Source organism: Leiobunum rupestre, chromosome 7 (assembly GCF_980474605.1).
Source record: "Leiobunum rupestre chromosome 7, qqLeiRupe1.1.hap1, whole genome shotgun sequence".
NCBI classification, from domain to species: domain Eukaryota; kingdom Metazoa; phylum Arthropoda; class Arachnida; order Opiliones; family Sclerosomatidae; genus Leiobunum; species Leiobunum rupestre.
Window position 1 is genome coordinate 28,830,918 of NC_143390.1, and position 24,530 is coordinate 28,855,447.

At 39.5% G+C, this 24,530-nt stretch overlaps 2 protein-coding genes across 4 annotated transcripts in view; both read left to right on the top strand.

The window, feature by feature from the left end:
• Window positions 1-3,769: 3,769 nt before the first annotated feature.
• LOC149935879 (neurocalcin homolog) overlaps window positions 3,770-24,530 on the top strand; it is a 34,611-nt gene continuing 13,850 nt past the window's right edge. Inside the window, exon 1 of one of the 3 annotated variants that reach the window (XM_090180869.1) lies at window positions 3,770-3,806. The gene's annotated coding sequence lies outside the window, so the exon portion shown is untranslated. Of the gene's footprint in view, window positions 3,807-14,866; window positions 14,979-24,530 lie in introns of those variants that run through there. The other 2 variants (XM_090180872.1, XM_090180870.1) reach the window with 2 other exon arrangements.
• The window catches only part of LOC149935878 (neuronal calcium sensor 2), a 32,241-nt gene continuing 11,480 nt past the window's right edge, over window positions 3,770-24,530 (top strand). The window contains exon 1 of the mRNA XM_090180866.1: window positions 3,770-3,806. The gene's annotated coding sequence lies outside the window, so the exon portion shown is untranslated. The remainder of the gene's footprint in view (window positions 3,807-24,530) is intronic.

The following is a 24,530-nucleotide window of genomic DNA, read 5'->3' on the forward strand; positions in this document are numbered from 1 at the left end:
TAGGTCTCGTGACGTAAGAGCAACATTTTAACAAGCTGGGCATACACACAATCCTAGGGGATTTATGTGTATTAGTTTTAAGGTATGGTGTTCGCACGATTTCTCGCGGTACATAAGAGGTACCATGACACGTGGTACGCCAATCAATTGGAAATATCATGCACTCGTGGGCATTGTTAACATTTGTGAGATCGGGTCCCCGGGAGTGGGGTATTTGCCCACTTAATTGATTTTTGGTGATTTTCGACTTAAAATGTACGTAACGTTTTTTAATTAAGAGCGACTTGGTTGAATATAAAATTTTTAGGTAGTACTGATCATTTGTGAACTACAGTTTCGGTTGCATTCAGAAATTTTAATTTGAAGTGAGATTTCTGGCCAATTCGCGGGACCCCAAAACCCGCGTACGCACTATTGTCATATTTAAATTTCGTGCCAATTGATACAGGCGCCGTCTAACTAAAATTTAATTTAAATTGAAGTGTTCACGTTTCGATACTTAATTTCCAAAACCAGGTAACTCGGAAAATCTTTTGTTTTTTTTCTAAAATTTAATTTCAATGTAGGTGTTCGCGTTTCGCTACCTTATTTCCAAAATCAGTTAACTGGAAAAATTCGTTTTGTCTAAAAATAATTTTAATTGACGTGTTCACGTTTCGCTACTTTATTTCCAAAGCCAGGTAAAAATTCATTTTCGATCAAATTCGTCTTGGGGTTATTAAGTTACTGTACAAGATGATTTGGAAATTTGTTCAAATTGAAATTTAATATTTAAAATATAGTTAATACATCGGGGGGGATTGTGTGTACCTAAATATCCGTGACATCTTGTTATTTTATAAAATCAATTATTCCGTTACTAATTCGGCCGCGGCTGATATGACTCGAATGCGCTCACGCCCACTGAGAACACCCCCGCTGTTATATTCTCAACGGCGAATTCATAAATTAGCCGTTCGTGTTTACGCTGGTGACGAGGTGTAGCGGTCTTTGTGTATATGGTAAACAGACGGGCCCGGCCAATGTGGCTGGATTCCGGTTCTCGGGCCCGGCTTCGACGTCGCTTTCGGGTGAGGATGACGCGGGCTATAGACGCTAATCGTAGTGAATTGAAAGTGCTCTCTTTAGAATGTTGGAACGTTTTGTTTCCATTCCGTCGGAGTGTGATAACTATTCGAAGATGTTTTATTTTCGCGTAGATATACCCGCGAGGTTATTTGCTTATTTTAACCTAAACGGCTCGATTCCAGGTTTATTTCAAACCTTTCACTTAGATACTATCAAATGTCAAATTATATTTTAAGGGGGTGTTCACTCGGATTTAAAAACAAATTTAAAAAAGCGAAATATTACAAAACATTTAAGAAAAATTAGGTATACATTTTATTTCGATTAAAAATATTTAGTTGTTAATTTTTCATTTAAAAAACTAATTAAAATTAAAAATTTCGGTTTTTTATTTTTAAGCAATTAACATAAAGTGTTTAAAAATCAATAAAATAATAATCAGAATTTTATTCCTTAAATTTAAAAATGAAAACCCCCGGTTATCTTTAATCTAAATGTTCTAAGCCTCTACTATCAACTACAATTTATTAGAGCCAATTCGGTAATGCTCTTTGGTTGGCGTAAAAAATTTGTCGAAACATTGATATTTTATAGGAAAATTGACGATAATCCCGTTAATACGTGCCGATCCCGCGAGAGGACGCTGGTTCCTCCCGGCGGTAACGCTCGAACGGTTTTAATGTTTCAAAAATAGTGTCTTTCTCATCAAGTTAATTGCGAGCGCCTCCGTGACTGTAACTTAGTTTGAATTGGCCGTCGTCCGGCGGCACTGCCAAAAAACGTCGGCTTCTCTCCGATTCTTCCGACATTAAATAAACATAACGCGGGGTGCGCCCCTGACGGAAAAACCCGCTAATAATTTATGTATACTTTATCGGCGATGGGATAAGATTACCATACGCGCTCGTACGTGTCGCTTCTTCGTTTTGCGGTCGTTTCTCTCGGCAAAGGTCACGCTCCTTTATGCCGACGGATATTCGAGGATACTGTTATTTCATTCTAGCGGATTCCGGATTCTGTTCCCAAACTACAACCTTGGACGAATAATTACTGGACCCGAAACCAAATGGCGCGCTTGGTGCTTTTACGGCAGCGCCGCTTGTAGCGCCGTAGTGTCAAGTATTGGAAATATTTCTATCCAAATACTAAACAGTAAACACGTGCCGAATATTAGCGGACGACGTTAGGCCTAGCGTTCTTACCTCGTCACTGTCGTCAAAGCTTACACCTTTATTTCCATTGTGATTAGGCATTTTTAAATTTATTATCTATTTAAACCTTCACACAAACTATATATGCAAAAACATTAAAGCGAACTTCCCATTTTTTTTTTAAATAATAATCAGCTAGGCTAATACCCAAGGCACCACCTTAGGCCTAAGTCATCATGCGACTTTTGAAGCCCTTAATTCAGGTAGCCGGGTTACAATGCGTAGGAGGGTGGTGGCAAGCCCTGCATGCCACGAGATCGAGCCAACAGCTCCCTACACTATTTCCGTTAACCTAGCCAAGTTTTTATGGAAGGGGAAACTGAAGAACTCGGGGGAAAACCCCTTAAACCAGTGGGGAGAGAACTTGCAAACTCAACGCGGAAGGAGTTGTTCCGAGTTTTCACCCAGTGCCACAAGCTGGGATCGAACCAGGCTCCTCTTAAATCATTTTTATTCCAATACAATTATTACTGAATAATATAAGCTGGCAATATGAATGGCATCCTCCTAGATCTAAAGCCTATTAAAATTCCAAAAGCCTCACTTCTATCAAAAATAGCAGAGCGGACGACGGAATGCGGGTTATCTGACATTTTGCGCACGTGTTTTGTTTTTATTTGGTTGGAAATATTTCGCGATTCTCTCAGTAGGAACGCTGACGGGCGATGACAATCGTGGAACCAGGGATTTTTCTTAGGTTTAGAGTCCAGTAAGTGTTCGTCCAAGCTACAACAGTGTTGTCAGACGCAAGGTAATTCGGGGAATTTTAAAATTAGTCTTAAAACGTTCTGGTATTTTATTATTAAGAAATTGTAAAAATTCCTGGTACTTTATAACTAAAAATTATTAAAAATTCAGTAAATTGGATAATAGGCCTCAAAAGTCCTGGTATTTTAAGAATTAGTAAAAATTAATAAAATTTGAAAATAGGCCTTAAGTCTTATGAATTTGTAAAAGTTCCTGGTATTTTATTACTAAGAATTTGTAAAAATTCAGGAAATTTGATAGGCCTAAAAAGTCTTGGTATTTTATTATTAAGAATTTGTAAAAATTTCAAGAAATTTGAAAATAGGCCGAAAATAATCTGGTATTTTATTATTAAGAATTTGTAAAAAAATCGGGAAATTTTATAATAGGCCTAAAAAGTTCTGGTATTTTAAGAATTAGTAAAAATTAAGGAAATTTTAAAATAACAAGGCCGGAAATTTTAAAATAGGCCTAAAAGTTTTCAGAATTTGTAACAAGGCCGGAAATTGGAAATTAGGCCTAAAATTTTTCAGAATTTGTAACAAGGCCGGAAATTTGAAATTAGGCCTAAGATTTTTCAGAATTTGTAACAAAACCGGAAATTTGAAAATAGGCCTAACGTTTTTAAGAATTTGTAAAAAAAAGAATTTAAATTTATCTTGGTAAATGTTCCAGGTTTCTGAATAACTGTTTTACGTAAAACATAATCTGACGAGAATTCTTTTGGTGTTGGCATTTCACTTTTGAAGAAATATTTCCTCAAGCCGCTTCAATTGAAAGGTAGACAACATTTATTTCAGTTAATAACCCGTATCTTTAAATAAAACGATGTTACTTACTTTAAAACGTCAATCATCATAAGATTGGAATGGTTCAAGCGCTGCTTTTCTTTTTTTTTCCCATCTGACAAATTGTACACAATGAACATATCAAAAAATTGGTCAAAGAGACGAATTAATTTAATCGTCTCGGTCTTCCATTGCATTTGCTACAGTACTACTAACGAGGAGACTACCCGAGGTGATAATCACCGATTTTGTTGAAACTAGGTGGCTACGTAGACCTTATGGTAACTAAAAATTTCACCAAGGGAAAAGTTGCAATGGGCATTAGTTTTGCCATGGCAACCGAAAATGTTTTTGACAACACGGTATGTATATTTTCTCATTGAAAATAGCATGGGAATCTGAGCACTTCTAAAAAATAATAATAATAATTCTAATAAAAATTATTAATTTTGATCAAATTCAAACAACTAAATTATATTTTATTAATTTTGATAAAATTCATTTATTACCGTTGATTTGGCGATTAGTTGGTAAATACAACTTTTTATTTTTATATTTCGCTTTTCTCCATTTTTACCGATTCTGATCAAATTGACAAAAATTCATCAAAATATCATAAAATTAATTTAATTTGTCAAATTTGATCTATTTTTCTTTGGTTTTGAAAATTTTCACAGGGAGGACGAAACTAATGTCCATTGTAACTTTTCCCTTCGTGATATTTCATGTTACCATAAGGTCTACGTACCCACCTAGTTTCAACAAAATCGGTGATTATCAACTCGGGTAGTCTCCTCGTAAGTATTTGAGTTGGCAACTTCTTTCATTACATTGAAAGGATTCGTGTTAATATGGCTGTTATTAATCTTCTTAGCTTTTTCTAAAAATGGAACAAGAATCTTCCCCAAACATTTCAACCAAATGTTTCCACATCACATGTTTGCCATTTTCCTTTAGCATTCGGATAATTGTTTCTAAAGGTTTTTGCTAGTCTGATAAAAGTAAAATCAGGGTTCGTACACGACCTGGAAAAGTCAGGGAATTTGAAAACGTTTCCGAAAGGTCAGGGATTTTGAAAATGATTCCGTAGGGTCAGGGAATTTTAAAATGGTCCAAGAAAGTAGGGAGATTTTAAAATGAGCCAAAAAAAATCAGGCAAATACATTTTTGGAAGATGTATTAAAAATGCGTAATAAATATTTTTCAAGCTTTTACCTCAAACCATTCATTTGTTCTACCAAAACGGTTAGGGAAAACCTGGAAACGTCAGGGAAATTAAATCCGGAAATTTTGTACGAAACCTGAAAATATGTAGTAGAAACATTGCGTATTTGTGGTCTTAATAAGGCCAGGTTGCATATGTTATGGTAACCATGTACAATTTATCGTCCGTGAAATATTTGACGAAAGCGATTTCCCGCAGCGCCAAATATTATGGGTGGACAATAAGTCTTCCATTCGTGTCTCCCCCGCTGAGCTAAGAAAATGGCCGGATAATTTGGCTTAATTAGTTTTTCGCTTATTGTATATAACTATAAATAGACGTTGGCGACCTATCTATGCAAATGAGGATTATCTTGCACAAAGAGGACTTGGTCTTCTTCCGTCGTTTAATTAAGGCTACCCTTTCAATAGCGCCAATTTCACTGTTACGAGATATTCAAATTAGCGGCGCACTTTCTCGCGTTGCTACTGAGAGTAGTTTCGATTAGTCTGGTCGAAAACGCAGTTTTTTTGTTCATCGCCAATTCATAATATATTTAAATTGTAAACAAATTTATTAATAATATTTGTTAATATATACGTTAAATATTAGTTTATAATTTAACCGCGGTCGCGCGAAAATTTAATCTTGGGACTCATCTGGAAATACGTCGTGAACGCTTAATCTAGAAAATCCTCGGCTTCGAAGGAAGTAATTAATGATATGAATGATTAATTTTACTAATCAGCCTCGGTAAATGCCCAAATTAAATTTAACTAGGTCTCGAGATAAGGAAACTTAGTCTTCCAAATCCCGGACGCGTTTAATAGATTAGGAATCAGATCGGTATTTCTCCGAAGCTATACAACTCCATAAACGTTGTGACGTTTCCCAGAGGTCAGAAATATATAGTTAACTAATTCAAACTAACCAACCCTAACCCGTGATTTGATTTTTTTTTATTTTGATTTCAATTGAATTGTTTTGTTGATTTTGAAACATTTAATACTTTTTACCTTGACTAAGTGATTAATAATTTGCGTGCAACGGTAAATTAAACTCAAGTCTAAATTAATCCGAATGAAATTAATGTTTTGATGATGGCATGGACACTAGTTTAGTTTTAACAAATGTTTTTCGTGTCTTCATACAATTTACAATAATAATAATTTAATTCAATTACTACTACACTAAAAATAAATTCATTTAAATCACCCATTTATATAAAATAAAGTAGGACAAACCTGACCTCTACTAGCCTATCGTTGTCTTGAACGGCATCGATTTCCAAATTATCTTCTCAAAAATTGTTTCCTTTCGTCCGAAGAGGGATGGAATTCTATTTTTAGAATTTATTAGATTCTTTTGATCTCACCGACGCGCGTACCTTCCAAATTTCCATTGTTATTATTCATATTGGAAAGGTGCGAGGAACGCTATTCCAATATTTTCGTTCTTTTCAATTTTCATTCGAACAACAACGGTTCCTTCGCAAGAATAATGCGTTTTTTTAGAATGTTTCGGTTCTTGGGTAGGGTAGCGCAGGCCGCTAGTCGAGCTCGATGTCCTCCTCATGGTCCGGGGATTACGCTACGTACTGTCGTACTTAAATGCCTAATTCCGGGGATTACTCCCTTAAAAAATACAGAGATAAAAAAGTTTGTTTACTCTTATATTTTTACACACAATCCGTCAGGGATTTGTCTACTCGGCTCGCGTACAGTGTAGCCGATGCCGCCGCTGCCGTATTCCACATAACTCTTCAACAATTAGGTCTAGTAGGGTCGGTGATATGTCAATCGAAAGCGTATGGCATACCCTCGGTAGCCCGTTATAAATTTTAGAATCGGGGGAACAAGAAGTTAATAATTTTCCCATTTTCGTGGCTTTTGGCGATTTTTGCCTGAAAAGTTACATATTTTTTTTTTAATTAAGATCGACTTGGTTGAATCAAGAATGTATTTATTTATTCTCAGGGAGAATGAATATGTTGAGATTATTTTTAGCGTTTCTCTAATTCCACCCGTTGTGCCCCCCGGTATGCTCCTCCGCTTTAATAAAATCAAATAATACTGCAATCTCATTGGTTCTTAAAAATTACGTTTTCCGACGCGATTAACGCTGCTGCGAGGACGCAAAAAATAAGACCGCCTCCTTTTTCTCCCCCCCCCCCCCTTAGCGTGAGGGGGTTAGGGCCTCAACGTGTCCGTCGATCGTCTCGACATATTCATTCTCCCTGATAATAAATAAATACATTCTTGGTTGAATGTTATATTTTTAGTTAGTACTGATCATTTCTGAACTACGTTTTCAGTTGCATTAAGAAAATTTAATTTGAAGTTAGATTTCTGGTCAATTCGCGGGACCCCATAACCCGCGTACGCACTATTGTTATATTTGAATTTCGTGCCGATCTAATTGATACTAGTTGTACTAAAAGGGCAACGCAAGTGGTCATGCAGGGGGGGGGGGGGACTATGTTTTCTTCAACAAGCCGTAAGTAGGTTTTCCAAGCGCGAATTATTATTCTCCTTGGTGTAGCCACGTGGCGCTATGGACGCTTCAATAAAAGATACTCGGTTTTTACTCCCCTCTCCAAATTCATCTGGGGAGGAACTATTTCCGGTCGGTCGGTTAAACGGTTAGAGTGGCTAGCCAAAAAGTCATATTTAACCCAATTGGAGACGCGTTTTTGCCCAATGAGAATTTTGCGTCAGATAAGAAACGCGTCGGCTCACGTGTATAAGGAACATACTAATGTTAATTTTCGATAATAAATTTTAAGGTAAAATATATAATGTTACTAAAACTAAGTATAAGAAGATAATATTATTATTATTATCATCCTCTTATAGTATAAATAATTAAAATTATACGGAATATTTTTATATTACCGGGCAATTTTAATGCTTCTCATGGAGGCAGAGTTAATTAATTTCGTATAAAATTATCTTTCGGAAAAAGATGAAAACTAATTACTTTAGAACTAAACGTATTACTTTTGCAGTACGGTATGCAACAAGTGTTTCTTTTTAACCAGGTAACTTTTTTGGCATGTTAAGGCTAGAGTCCTGGCTGTCGGAAATATTACTTCTTGGCAATTTCTGGGAAGATGTTTTATTTAAGCGCCTATTTCGCTCTCATTCGCGAATTTTTCGATTTACTTCGCTGAGTTAGCTTGCAATCAACGAACCCAGGAATTTAGGCCTAGCTTAATTTATTTATTATGGAGAAAAGAACTGGGTTAGTTTCCGAGAGTTGGACTTTGATATTTTCGATTTAACAATGTTTTGGAATAAAATTATTTGTGAATTGAATATTTTTAATAATGGAAGTTGAAACATTAGGCCTTGGACGCGGTAAATCTCTGCCGCTAGCCTCACATTGGATTAAGAAAACTCAACACCACACACACTCCTATATCCCGTCTCCCTTAACAATTTCCCTATCATTATACCCCGACAGAATATTTATCTTTTTTTATTACATTTATTTTGTAGAAGTTTAGGATCCGATTTGTCGGTAAGCACGGAGACTTCACTTTCCTCGGCCATTTTCTAAAGAATGCGTGGATTTTGCGTAAAAACCGCGAGAGGCGCATTTATACAAAATAAATTCGGCAAATATGGTTCTGCTTTTTTTACAGAGGGAAATGCTATGGCAGATAGCGCATACGCAGTCGTTCTTTTTATCTATAAGATAATTTACCCCCCTGCATGGTCACTTGCGTTGCCCTTTAAGGAAGTCCGTTTTACACCAGAAATAGTAATTTATGTAATAAATTAAACCATAACTAAAGTTATTAATTATAAAATGAAGCATAAAAGAAATTAAACTAAATCCGAAAAAGAGGCCAATGAACGGTACGACGGAAACACTTACAAAATATTTTTGAGCACCAAGATAAGCAGACGAACAAAACCAACAATGATGATAGAGAAACAGGTTCAATTTGAATTTGACCAATAACTTAGGCCCTCTATCCTGTAAGCTAAGCTGACACTCCTGTGTTTTTGCTACTCCTAGCAGGCACCAACTAACTCGTTCGCGTTTCGCTAACTTATTTCCAAAACCAGGTAACTCGAAAAAATTCGATTTGTATAAAAATTTAATTTTAATTAAGGTGTTAGCGTTACGCCACCTTATTTCCAAAACCAGGTAACTCAAAATATTCGGTTTGTATAAAAATTCATTTTAATTCACGTGTTCGCGTCTCGCTACCTTATTTCCAAAACCAGGTAACTCAAAATATTCGGTTTGTATAAAAATTAATTTTAATTAAGGTGTTCGCGTTTCGCTACCTTATTTCCAAAACCAGGTAACTAGAAAAATTCCTTTTCGATCAAATTCCCCTTGGGTTTATTAAGTTTATGTACAAATTTACTATTTGAAATTTAGTTATAACATCCGGGGGGGATTGTGTTTACTTAAATGTCCGTGACATCTTGTTTTCCTCTCGTCCCATCTTTTTCAAAGGTGATTTTTAAGAGACAGATTATAGATGGCATCCTCCTAGTCTCGGGGTGAGTGTATTTTAACCTTTTCCCTCGTATGATCCGCCGTCTTCTCCGTATTAGGAACGCCAGGGTAGTTATAAGCCGCTTATATTTTTTCATAAAGATACTTCTCCCAGAGCGACCGAACTGGACGCCAAGGTACCGAGAGGGGTGAAGTTTGTATCGGCTTTATGGATGAAATGGTGGTAGGGATAAATTATTACTTCGCTGCCTTATAAATAAGTGCCTCGTCCCTTGATCCCTGTATATTTGACCAAAGTGTACCCTAATTACGTGTCATATTTTTTATTTAATCGAAATCAATACGCGGGTTTGAAGGAAGTTTGGTCGCTTTCCTAGGCCTAATTTAGGCTGCGTTCAGTCACTCTCAACCATTGAGTTGGGAATATTAATCTAGAGGTCCAATCAAAACGTCGGATTTCAGTATTTCGCGAAACAAGTTTTTAAAAAATAAGAATACTGCCGTCTGTTCCCAAATGACGAGAAAACTTTGTCATTCTACCCGTGGCGCCGTCTATCTCTCAATGGTTCGTTCAAATGAGACGCGTTTTCCGGCAAATTTTTATTTTTTTTTTCAAAAATAATGGGTCATATGATAACGTTTTCTCGTCATTTTAGAGGAGTCGACACATTCGTAATTTTCAAAAACTTGTTTCGCGGGGAGCAGATTTGATTGGATCTCTAGATTAATATTCCCAACTCATGCTCTCAACGAAGTATCCATTGAATTGGGAATAGTACCGCTAGAATGACAAAAGCGCGTTCGGGAGCCGTGGTGGCGCCATCTATCACTTTCAAAGTACACTAGTACTATCAATTCGATTGTATGGGATATAGTTCCCGCCGCTAACAGCGGATGGCGCTACCAACAAATGATAGAGTTCTCAATTTTGCAAAAATTGTTTCGCGGAAAGCAGATTGAAATCGCCATTCTAGCGGTACTATTCCCAATTCAATGTATCTGGAAATTTATTTTCGTGACGTAGGATCTTTTTGAACGCTTTTTACGCTTGTTGTAAATTTTGTAAAATGTCGTCTGTTGCGGCGTCTGCAGCTATAGCCTTACTCCGTGCTCAGGACTGGACATAAGGCACTAGTCACGGCATTTGACTACTAAAATAAATGCTCTTGACTATTAAAAGTAATCGAAATCTGGGGGCTCAAGTCAATATTCATACATAATGGCGAATATGGCGTATTATAAATTCAGCATTCATCAATACCAATTTTTAAAAAAATCACATCATGAAACTCAAGTGTCCTTATTGTTTTTATACCCCCATTTTTACCCCCGCTAGTCAGTGACTATTAAAATAAATTAAGGTAGGAGGCTGACTACTAAAAAAATATCCTTATGTCCAACCCTGGCTGCGACGTCACGTGACCGTTGAGCAACGAAAAAACCTGCTCTTACTGACAATGACTTCGTTGGTCAACAGACGGGCAACGTGACGTCAAAACCGGAAGTCAAAAAACCCGTTTATAAAAATACCGCTGACCGTTGAGTTCAGCGCTGAGCTTTTTTTAGAGTTACTGAACGCAGCCACAGATAGTAATAAAGAATCCTAAGCTACACCAGTAGTGTCATTTTCTTAGTTCAGTGGGGAAATATTTCAAAATAATTTTTTAACGCCGAACTTTTTGAAGTTTCGAAAAAGCGCGTCTGTAATTTCTTTTTCGACGTAATTGCCGGGTCTATTTGGTTTTTGAGCTTCATTCCTTCTTTTGGCAGCGCGTAATTTTAGCGTCACTGGGTAAAATGTGTCCTCGTCACGTGCTTTAAGCGTTAAATTCCCAAGCTCGGCCCGCGGAAGGCCCCCTCCCGTCATCGATTAATCGCTCAGGCCGCAGCCACCGGCGTCTTCTTCCTTTCGATCGTGGCCGAGGACCTGACCGAGCGGCTGGAGGACGGCCTCCGGGCGGGTACGGTCCGCGCCAACTAGGACCGCTCGTCGGTGTCGGTTGAGTGCCAGCCTTTACTCGACGCTAGAGGCGTCTTCGCTACCCTCTTTTCCGAGTCGTCCGGATCGATGTTTTTGGGAGCTCTCCGTAATTTGGCCCTGTCTAGAGATACGTGTCCCATCCACCTTCTCGGCTCCGGACCTCCTTCCGACCATTATGGCTGTTTCTTTTACGAGAAAGTTTTCTCGGCTGTAATACGGACGTCACTGAAAACTTCGCGAGGAGTCGATTTTCTTTGAATTGGGGGCTTCCCTTTATTTCCCTATCCGCTGCTATTGTTCCGTTTTGCCGCCCGTTTCGACTTTTAAATCGGCGCGTTACCCGATAGCGCTCTCTAATACCGAAACCGTATCGGCCTTTGAAGCGACTGTCGTTTCAGTTTGGCCAGTATCGTGTGCCAAAATAGCGGACTGCGACTGTCGACGGGGTTGGCAAACCAACGAAACGTGACTGTACCCTTTTCCCCTCGTCGAACGGAACTGGCGGGTTGAAGCTGAATTTATAAAGGTTAGTTCCGGCCATTAACCGTTTTCTACATTTGGATATATCGCGGTCGCCGGAAGTGACTGTTCCTATATAGAACGCGATTAGGCTCGCTTTTTCTCCACGGAGTCCCCCCCCGCCCCCGAATGAAACCGCCTATTTTAAAAACTCCTTCTCTAACGTTCTAATTTGTAAAGGCTCTTTTCTAACGTAGCTCGTCTTCGATACCGAACGTCATTCTGGAATTGATGGTTCTTACCGTTTAATCTAGGAGTTACAAACGCAACAGCACACACAAGGAGTACGCAACTCGTCAAAAGTCGTGGATTTTCTTGTGTACGTTTTTCATTGGCTAGACGCTTTAGCGCCTGCTGCCGTTGGAAGGGGAAAATTCGGAAATTGTCTTTCGCCCCTTCCCGTAAAACGTTCAGCGTAAAGGCTCGTCCAATGATATTTGTACCCAACACTCCGTTAGCGTGTTTAAAAGCTAGCTGCGTTCTCCTGGTGTTTGTTGCTCCTAGGTTTAATCATTGAGGCAAAATGAAGAGGATTTGTAATAGTTTTCTAGTGAATCGAAACTCAGACTGAATTACCTGGCATTGTTCTTAGTGACTCATTAGTAGCGCACAATGCGGCGAACGCGGTTGGCCGGGAGTTTCCGAAAGCGTCGACTAGATGGATGCTCAGCAGCTCAGCCCCGGAGATGCTCCAGTTGATAAATTGGAAGATAGGGGGGCTTACGCGGCCCGCACCATTGTCCGTCCGTCGACGTTCCTATTCAAGGGTGGGGTCTCGTTGATATGATAGAGAAATTTCGACTAATGACCATTAATATAATGATAATTACAGTTTCCCCGCCTGATAAAATGAACTTTAACAATCTGTAACTGTTTCGGAATAATATAATAACCTGTGGGGTTGCCAGGATTTTGGTTTGGGTGGGGGGCACACCATAGAGTAGTATCACCTCGTAGCTTTGGCCATGGCCGCCGTTTTAGGCGCGTTTTTGGCTCTATAGGAAAAAGCATGGGTGACGTTGCGTGATGTAGCACTGACACTACTCTATTGAAAAAATATATATTTGTACGTACGACCATACGTTTTGGGGGGATGTGCACCTTGTGCCCCCCCCCTGTCTACGCCACTGATAATAACACCGAAAACGCGTAGAAGTAACTATGAAAATTATAAATCCTGGAACCATGAAGTTATACTTCACAATCTGTGTGAATTGACTCGGGGTTTGAGCGTTTGACGCGAAAAAAATGCGTCGTCATGGTAAAAAATAGGCGATCTTCCCGCGCAAAAAAGGCTTATAAATCAATGGATTTAAAAACCTCAATTTGTTATCGTACTTAGGGTTTGGCAAAAAAAGGTTTTTGCCGGGGCATGTGGGAAAACCTGGTAAAAAGTGGGAAAAACCCTTTTCATGCTAAATTAATCATTGATATATCTATTAAGTGACTAATTTGGTCATTGCAAATAGGATAGATGAAAAAAGGGCCAGAAGAAGAGTGAATAGAATTGAAGAATATACTGCTTTTATTATTTATTTTTTATTGAATTTTTCCACTAGAGGTGGAAAAACCATGAAAGTACGATTTTCCTCACGGTTTTTAACAGGAAAACAATAGGTGGAAAAATTAAATATATTAAATATTTAAGTAATTATAATGTTCTTCGCGAAAGAAGTGTAGTGATACCTAATTTCGGGTATTGGTATGGTTATAAAAGAAATAATCAGGTAAGCTAATAATATAACAACCATGACTAGGCTTAATGACGAGTTTTCGTCGAATTAGGGTAGCGAGGCGCGAGAGTTTTTGTCGTGAGTTTTCCCACCTTAAGACACGCCCGTTTCTACGAGCTTCATCACGGCCGTCAAAATCTTCCTTAGACATTCCATATAGTCTTCTGATAATATATAATAATAATTATATTAATTTCAACTTAATTTGGATAACTCTTTCAGTAAATTCCTTTACGAGTGCCCATCCACTCTTAAGAGTGAAATGGCAAATGTTTGACCCGATTATTATCGTAGAAGGAAACCAGTTGATACAAGCTGAATTTCCTAAAGAAGTATGTTCTTTACGAAATGATTGGCCGGCGTAACTCCGAATTTAGATTAAAATGCTGTTGAATAGGCGGATGCCGTGAAATAGTAGCGACTTGCGAAAGGAAAGTTCTAGGGTGGCTCGAGTGCACTCGCCGTAAATTATTGACGTCAAGTTGAACGTTAGCGGGAAATCTGGTAGGAATCAATTTTCCGACGTTTTACAATTTGCAAAAATCTATGAACCAATGAAATGGGGATTTCAAGAAAGAACGGCGGCCGCTTACGTAATCTTCGAAATGTCAAAAACTACAAAAACTAGGGGGGGGGGGTAGATAAATAAATCTTTCCCCCATTTTTCCATTATAAGCAATATATTTTTTGATTCGATCCGAATACATTAAACGAAGCGAAACGAACGTAAACGCGTTCCGGAGTTGTAGTGGGCGTCTGGGTCGGCTAGATTAAAGGCTGCGGAGAAGGGGGGGGCGGTTGAATTTGGGCTGTTTGCCAACAGCTTCTTCTCCCCCTCCTCCCCCCGTCGCTAGCTATCGCGCATGCTCCGTGTGGACAAACGTCCTTCGTAGATTTTGCGGCAGGGAAGAGAGAGATGAAGAGGAGGTTGAATCGGATCTTAAACGGATGCTGGAATCCGCGGCTCGGGAAATGACCAAAATGTCAGTGTGGATTTGGATCTGGTCAAGCCTTTTCCGTGTCGGACTTTAGCCGCTAGACCTCCCACTGACCAGTCGCGGGTTTTATTCCATTCGCCATTTCTCAATCTCTCTCTCTCTCTCTCTCTCTCTCTCTGTATTCTATTCCGGCCTCGTCGTCATCTGTCTCTCTCCGATCCCGCGGAGGAGCCCGATAAATGTGTTGACCCTGAACCTTCGCGATGCCCCGGTAGCCTCGCTCACGCTTCCAACTGACGTCGTATGGGAGGTAAGATCTGAAAAAAAATTCTGTATAAAAATGGTATTTCTTTAAAACAAATCACGTAATATCCGTGTTAATTTTTTAAAGGTTTTCCCTACATCGTATAGCTGTTTATTACGAAGTTTGGACGGTAATTTTAGGCTTAATTCGTACGTTGTTAAAGGCCTAGGTTTTTTTCGGCCTGTCCCCCTTTAAATTAGGCCAACATGTTCAGCGGTTGGCCTACCACCAGGGTATTTGTGCTCCACTAAGTTAATTTAAAGGGGGACAGGCAGAAAAAACCTAGGCCTTTAACCGGTATTACGTGGCATATTGTCGGAAATAAAGGTGTTGAGGTTAACGGTAATAGTTAGTGTAGGGAGCTGTTGGCTCGCGTGGCATGAAGGGCTTGTCACTACCCTCCTACGCGTTGTAACCCGGCCACCTGAATTAATGGCTTTAAAAGTCGGAATAAGGTGGTGCCTTAGGTATTAGACTAAGATTTTTACGAGGATTGAAAGCCGGGGAAGGGTAAAGTTGACGGCTACTGCAGTCTGCGTGGTTTTTATTTATTCATTCGTTGCCGCCTGCTCCGGACGTTTTTCGGCTTGTCCCTTGATAGATGACCCTCAAAATCCGAACCCTAAACGGCTTCTTCCGCCTCCTCTCCTCTCTCTATCTCGGGGCCTTGTTAGTCCAGCTCCGTCTTGGCGCTCATTTTTTACGAGCCCGTAAATGACACTTAACTGCCTCGCACAGGTGCGTCGCGACGAAGCTATAGAATTTCCCCTTCTCTCTTTCTCCGGTTGGGTTGTTCTTCTCGGCCCTCGAAGGAGCCCCTTTATTCTCTCCATTTTACACTCCGTTACTCTCGCGTGTTCTTTTTAGCGGCGAGGCCCGGCTCATCTCGTTGGCCCCGCCGTAATATCTCACTAGACCTTATTTCGGAAATCTGTTTTTGTAGCGCTATAAATATGTTTACGCAGTTGAAAGCTCCTACTTTATATTTCCCCTTTTCTACACAAAAGCGAGTTTTTACATCCAGCCCATTTTTCTTTCGCGCGTCACTTTCCAAATGGATGATGGACTTGTCTCGTTATTATGTCAATAATTTTAAACGCGAATTGACGTTGTTTGTTGTCGAGTATGACCCAAATACCACAGTTAGAGATTGTCCTACAAAATATGCAAATGCGATTCTTTAGAAGTTAAGATAACCCTGGGGTTCAATGCTTCGTATTTATAAAACAACGTGTAGGTTGTATACCCTGACTAGTTAACATTAATTAAATGATTTTCCCCCAAAGAAAATATGAACTTAACCATTCGTTTAAACACTAATAAAAATATTACAAATTCTTTGAAATATAAAATAGTAGTCAAAATTGGTGATGTAAATTTTTCTTATTTACGCATTTAATAATAATGATACGGGAAACACGTCCTCAAACGAGTCAGAAAACGTTAGTTAATGAGATAACAGACTGATTTAATTTTGTTTTCAGGGGTAAGAAGCTTTCTTGGTAATATAATATCGATAAATGTAATGAAAGAATTGATCGAGTGAGAAATAACTTTATTTTCTAAATATCGCGAAACTCGTCGGTCGATCGACTTCGCAATCGCTCTAAAACAGAGCTTCCTTTGAGCGTAAAATTAATCGGAAGGTAATTAGTAGGCAATTAATTTGATTAAATCGCGTTATCAGTAGTCGGCAAACAGGGCGGTGAGCGTGGGCGGTTTCATTTCCTCGCCGAGAAAGAAATCTGGGTCTCGCGGAAAAGCCCGACTTCCTCTTCTCAAAAACGACGTCTACTTCGCCATTGCAAATCTTTCTTTCCTTCGCCTCTCTCGGTCGCTTCTTCCTTCCAATCAATTTGTTTTAGAGGACAAATGCGCGGGAAACCGGCGGATGAAAAAACTATTCGAAAACAGGCACGTTGCGCGGTACCATTGACCTCGTTCTCGCATCCCACTCACCCGTTCCTTTTAGAAAAACCTTTTTGTCTCTTCATTCCGATTCCAGCCCCCCTCCAAGCGTCTCTGGTTGGTTGTCGACCCGGTGGGTGCGCTTACTCGCGGACTGTACCCCGGCCCCCTTATTCCGACGGGCTGCCATTGAAGCTCCTTTTGGGGTGACTTTTCCGCCGTCGATGTTCGTCATAATAGCGCGCGGCCTGAAAGAGCGATCTGCTCTTCGAGAAAGAAAAGTGTATATTCCGGGCACTTTTCGTCGGGTCCTGGCGGGGGAAAGTGACCTTTCTCACTGACTGACTGTCCTCTACCACCGCCGCCGGGAATCAATGCTTTGGTCGTTCTCCTCTTTTATAACTCGCTCTCGACGTCATATCAATCAAAACGCTCCCTTCGCCGCACTCGGCCCAAATGGAAAGAAATGCGATGTAGGAAAGGCGCCTTCAATGGGATGGTCGCGGCTGCGGGATCTATTCTTAAGCGCCGGCTGCGAAATCTCTTCTTTCTCCCCCCCCCCCCTTCGGAACTATTATCCCCGTACTCGATTATTATCGAGTGGCTCAATTTTACACTCTAGCCAAAAAGGAAAAATAACTCTTTTTAAGGAAACTCGATAAATAAAAATTTTCGGTTGGAAACTACTCAATTTCTGGTGGCAAATTTGAAGGTTGAGGAAAAACGTTAAATGTCAATTCAATACAAGCTAATATTACTAAATTTAGTCCAAACATTTTGTTACTGATACCGTTAAAGTTTAGATTCTTGGGAAGGGAAAAAAATATAATTATAATGATAATAATTATCAGCCATGTCATCTAGCGACTTATAATGCCTTAAACAGGTGGCCGGGTTACAATGCGTGGCAAGCACTATTACCGTTAACCTCGAAAAGTTTTTATGGACGGGGAAACCGAAGAGCTCGGGGTAAAACCCCTTAAACCAATGGGGGGGGATAACTTGCAAACTCAACGCGGAAGGAGTAATTCCGAGTTTTCACCCAGTGCCACAAGTTGGGATCGAACCTGTCTCCTCTTGCTGCGAAGGCGAAAGCGCTAACAACTCTGCCACCCCAACCTTCAATAATCAATAAAATAGGACGGTTTAAATCAAACAAATTTTCAATTTAACTGTTTATCGAATCAATAAACTATTCAAATCAAATAGTCTTTTAATTAAATTATGAAATCAACTGTCGGTTTCTATTTGGCTAATACTAAATTTATTTTCTCTATCTTCTTTTTAATCTGGGGTAGTTGATTTGTTTAAATTTGGTGAAGAGTGGGATGAAGTTTGGGGAGGGGGTGATTTCCGTTGACGTTGACAAATTCCGCAGAGCGGAAACCTGTAGGAGGATCTTCATATAGAACTAGAATGGCGTGACGTCACGAGCAAGCGGTATATTCTTTTGGTAACCGCGTGGGCTCTGAAGAAAAAGACGCTATAAATAAGCAGTCCTTCCACCCGCTGATCGCGCACGCCAAGGATATATTTAACGAGCTGATACTGGTGCCGTTCACCGGGGTATAAACACTCCCTCTGCCATCTTCTCGGGCCTCCTCGCTTTTGCAATTAACTATATTTTCAATGCCCGCACTCCTCAATTCATTTAAAAAAAAATATTTTTCGCGTGGGTCGCCAACTTCCAACTCGCTTTTTCCATTTTTGCCCCGGTAGCGCGCTTCTCCTTGAACACCGAAGCATGGTGGGTAGAACACATCTACAGGAGTTTTGGTCCATGTTTAGTCTATTAGTATACAGTGTATAATCTTCGTAATTTCACTCGGATGTCCTTTCTTAACAATTTAAATGTTAATTCGGAAGTATATAATATATATTAAGATATAAGCATCCGTTGTTAATGTTATTTGATATTAATGCGGATAAAATGGGATAATATATTATATAATAGTGGATAAATATAAGAATGGATAATATATTTTAGATATATTCAGGGTTGCCACACGCCAGGGAATTTAAAAATGGCCCTAAAGTCCGGGAAAGGTCATGGAATTTCAAGGATTTGTAAAAGGTCAGGGAATTCGATTTTCTTTGACACTTTTTAAATGTAATTTTACTCTAGATGTATGACAAATTCTATGATTATCATTTATTTCCTTGAAAGTTTGGCTAATTTTTTCAACATTGCAATAACCGTTTTACTGAAATATAAGTCCATATTAAATTTATTAACTTCTGATAAAAGTAAAGTATAAAAAAAATAAAAATTTTGGCCTTAAAAGTCCGGGGAAAATCTCTTTAAAAATGGTCAGGGAATTTGAATCTCAATTTTGTGGCAAGCTTGTATATTATATAATAGTGAATAAATATAATAATGGATAATATATCTTAGAGATATATTATGTAATATAATATGATAATTTATTTAGTTAAAAATAATGCCTTCGATTAATTTTATCTTTTAATAAGGCGTAACTTCCTTTATGGTAGTTTCAATGAAAATGTCATCCTAGGCTAGTAAATAAATGTTAGACCCCACCCAGTAAAAAATTACGCTTACAATGAAAAAAACCAGTGGACGAGATAATTAATTTCTTTTCATTTAATTCGATATTAGAGGTTCTTCACCCCACAACTCCACCCTGGACGGTGGCACCCCGTTGAGCTCCCAACCTAATCTCGGCGTTTGTCAAATCAACCGTACATATATCCTACGTTTTTGTGAAATGAAACTTAGTGACTTAGAAAAGGGAGTAAAAAAATATCGTCTCGAAAAGCGACGTAATCTCGATTTGCTCCGCAGTGATGGGGGATAAAAATAAAGATTAAAGCTCCCTCTAGCGGCGAAAAGGGGATAGGAGAAATGCTTCTCCATTTCAGCGCACGATGAATATTCACAAATTTCATCCGTCTCCGTTAGGATAAAAAATGGACCTTATACGAGAAATCTGAGCCGAGGAAGGCTAAAAACCCACATTGTCCTTTCTGCAAAGAGAGAATCTCGCCAGGGGGCGTTGGTTCCGATTCGCCATTATGGCACAGTATATGGAACCCGGGGGGGGGGTGGAAGGGCACGTGGCTCGAATCGATTTGACGATCGAAGTTGGCCGGACTGCTCTTACGAATGGTGCTCGAGGGGGGCGCGTTAGTACCGGGTGAATTATATCGCCGCAGACTTTACCACGTTTTCAGCTGAAATCTCCAATCGCGGAGATGTTGCGCTGGACGTTAGATTGGGTCTTCGGGCTTCCGAAATAGGAAGCGAGCTTTTTGGGGAAAAGTTGACGATGAATTTTGAAGGGATTGTTGGTAGATGGCGGCTGTGGCCTAGAAATTAAACGTTAGGATAATAACGGCTTCTAATGGGTTGTTTACGAGCCAATAGAGGAAGAGAGAAACGCGGAGATTGCAATTACCGTAATGGGGGCCTGGCTGAGATCGAACTTTATTGTCAGTAATTGGGGGCCGCGCGATTACCTTATCAATCCCGCTCGACAAAGCTCTTCAAAGCCGCGATTTAGACGTCACCAATTCAGCCGGCAGTCTTAGAAGTCTGGACGCTCGCTACTTTTCTTTCTCGATCGTCTTTACGAGTAATCAAAGTCCCGATTCTCCTCATTTCGTAAATGGATACGGAGACGAATATCCGACGGAATTTTGCCCGCCCGCATTGCCCAAATCTCTCAAACGTAGTTAAGTAACGAGTTGCTAATTTAGAAAATTTATTACGAGATATACGAAGCTTTCAAGCGACCTAAAATATGTCGGATACTTTACGGATACTTACCATTATGGAATGGTCGCGTCTGGTCCTGGGTCCGTGTCAACAATCCCGCGACTATACGATTTTGTAAACCAGGCTAATTGATAGGGATGCACCGATAAGCGTACGGCTGATAATATCGGCGGTAATATAGGCCGATATCATCTATCGTAACAGTAGTGTATAATGATAAAATCATTGTAAAAGACTGTTCAGTACACTGTCATACCATTTTATTCTAATTTTTCATTAAAAAAAGTTTGCAAGAGCATATCCGAATATGTTTCTTTTCATTTTACATGATACATATTTTCTATCACAAATCGAATATCGTGGTTTTTTATTTGTTTACACTCGTAACCCCCAGTTTAAAAAAGGTACTATCTAGCTTCTGAAGTCTGGCGTACGTGGCGTGGCCAATGAAATAAAATATTATCATTAGTTAGTTAATCGATAATTTTCTTATTTTTAAATGTTTTCTGAAAATATTTTTCTAAGGTCGGTATCGGCCGATATTGGCCGATACCGATATTAGAAAAATAGGCCGATATATCGGTGCATCCCTACTAGTTGACCAAATTTAGAACCAACTAGAAGGTTAATAGAATAGAGCCGTCAAAATTTGGAATATAACGCGGACACTATCGAAACGTCAAGTTCCTCTTATCTCCTCTTCCGAAAATTGAAAGTCCTCCTCCCTTTAAATTCATTTATTTTCCACCCGAATTCCTCTCTTTTTATATCATGAATAAAATCGCAATTGACACGTTCCTAGCCTTTGTCCCCCAAACTACGGGGGGAGGGGGATAAGCTATATTTGTGGGGAACAGAGGGGGTAGACAGGCCTATGAAGATTGAGGCGCCAAAAGTAGCGAAATAGTTATTTCTGCATTACGTACACATGTCGCTTGTCTTTTCTGATTTTCTAGGTCACCGGCGGGGGAGTTCCTTCTTCTCCCCCCAAAAATGGGAAGGCCAAAGAGAGAAATATATCCGTCGTCTTCTTGTAAATGGCGGCTCTTTTCTGCTAGGATACGCGGCCCATCTTTTCTTTTTAATCTTGCGCTTCTTTTCATCCGAGATTTTTCGGCAGGCCAACCACGATCCTCCGCTTTTTCTTCCCTCGCGCTCGAGTGCTGGCTTAAAGAATAACACGAAATCGCTTAACGCCAAACCCACCAGCCTCCACCCTTCCCAGCGCCCACTCGATTATTTCCTTCTCTTACGGTTATGGAGACTTTACCGAACTTCTCCTTTCTTCCGTATTGTCAGCTTAAGTTGCCAGATTCTATAAGAACGTTCAGTACGCGCCTATTGAATGCGGGGGGTGGGGTAAGTTCGCACTGCGAGATGCCAGGTCCCAAAAATTATGGAATTTTCTCGAAAATTATAGTACACAAGTACGGCCAACTTTGATTACTCGCTTTAGCGTGGTAGCACTTTATCCTAGTTGGCCGTACTCACATTTTTATTGTCACCCACTTCTAAGTTCCCCGGCCTATTTCGTTCCTAAAACACGCTTGGCTAGTCGGCCGTATTTGCGAGTCTAAAAAGGTACAAACCATACACTCCAAGGAGTTTAATATTTCCATTCTTCGCCTACTACAGGTAATATAACAGACTGGAAATGAGTTATTAAGTTAACAGAAAGGAACTTTCTAAAAAAAAAATATTATCACACAAGTATCGGAAACATAGTAAAATTACCGCAATAAACGTATTTAATACGCGATTGAAATTATAGTACGGAGAAAATCTTCAGGTAATATTATCGAAATGTACTATAATTATAGTACGGTTGGCAACGCTGTCGCCGATAACTTATCACGCAATTCGTTTTCTCGATTAATTACCTAGTGTGAACGCTAAAGTTGGCCATCCTCCGTTTTAAGGCCGCGAAATTGGAAAAGTTTGACGTTGACGTTACGCGATTAATTAGAGGTAAAAGTTGGCCGACGAAAGCTTAGTGTGAACGTAACGAATAAAAATCGTGTACGTGTAACGGGGTTTTGGCCTTTTAATCGATTTTCTTATTGGCGTTGCCCGAAAGTAGGCTTTGAAAATAAAAAGTTTCCCGTATCCTTATCCCATTCTTTAAAACAAAAGGCTCACGAAGAATTGAAGTGTCGAACAAAAGATTTTCTACGAAGCGTCTACTTCGAAATATATACCAGAATGGTTTATCTCCAAAACTTTGTATGCTAATTTAAATTCTTAGAATTAACTTAATTTATTGTGTTTTCCAAATGGTCCGTAATCAGTTTGTAGTTACGACGAAGGTAGTTTTATTCTCTTCGCGCGCTTAATCACCGCGTTATTCTTGGATCGCTGCCTTTAATTGTTGCTATTGTTTATTTTTGGTGGATTTTTTCGAGGAATTTACGCTATTTATTATAAATACGCTTAAAAGGCGTCACATATTTTTCGAACAGAGTAGCGGCTACTGGCTCAAGAAATGGTAAAGTGTTAGTCCTTAGCTGGTGGGAATTGGGAGCGAAGGATGCTAATGATGATGGTGGGTTTTTTCGCGTTCTTATATTTCCATTAAGTTGTTTTTCTATCTCTCCCACGACAATTTTATTGATTTTTCGACCCTTCTTTTTGTGGGTGACGCGGCCGTAGGAGTCGCGAAGTAGTTACTGTCACAGGTTGTGGCGTGCGGGAAAACCATTATCTCCCGGTGGCGATCTTCGCACGCGTGTTTGCCACTAATTTCCCTCAGTTTAAAGTTCCATTCGTACAGTAAGTGATATTAAGAGCGTATTAAGGTAATTGAGAATGTACGAGTTTAACCATTTATAGAGCAAATAGTTCTAACCTCGACCGGGATAAAATTTACTATTTCCAATTGAAACAGTAACTCCTTAATTTTTCTTGGCGCAATAACAATCTACCAACTAAAAATAATTTCAGAAATTTGAAAATCAAGAAATCTGGGCGAAAATCGGTCCCAAAATTTCGAAATCAGTTTAGTAAAACCCAGAAAATCATGCTCTGAAATCTCAAAATCATTTTCTGATTTCTGAAATAACTTTGAGATTCAAAAACGCGTACGTAAAATTTGCAAAATTTTCAGCTTTAATTAAAGTGGCGCGAACTAAATTAAGTTCAATTAAACTTTTCCGAAAATAATTTACAAGTTTTCTCGAAATGTTAAAAGAACTTTCCCACGACCGATACTAGAGGGCGCTGTACAATAGTAAAATTGTAGGATTTCCGGTATTGGAAGGTAAGACTTCTACGTTCTCAGTTACCTAAATTAGTACTCGGTGAAAATTATTACAATTTCCCAAGTCACGAAAATGTTTCTTTTGACAACTTGTAACTTTTATTCGTCTTCAATATCTCTCCCCCAAGTACCTATTATTATCGATTTTGTAATAAGGCTACGTTAAACCTTTCAACTAGGCAAAAAAAAGGCTTAAGCGGAGAGAAGGGTGCGACCTCTAGTGGTGATGTATAAAATGGCCTCGGCCTTTAAAACGCCATAAATTGAACGGTCAAGCGCTTATTACGATGCTGACGAGAGATACGGTACATTTGTATCGTTCTAACCCGTTCGTATCCAGTTTGATTGCAGCGAGCGCTTAGGCGGGACGCGACTTTTACGGGTGCCCTTTTCCCTTGTAGAGCGTATTAAACGCGGAGAGTACCGAGTTGAGTTGACAGTTCCGCGGAGGTGGTAGGAACGTTGCAGTCGGCGTATATTTCGTCTGAGACAGACCTTGGCAGGGATCCTCTTTTCCAGGCTCGCCCGCTCTTTTTCGTTCGGCGAGATCCCGGAAGTAACGAAGCGGAAGTTCTTGATCAGAGTCCGTTCGGCGGAAGTATAAAAATAATGCGGAGAAAAGGAGCGTCGCGTGTGTGTAGGAATAAGGCCAGGG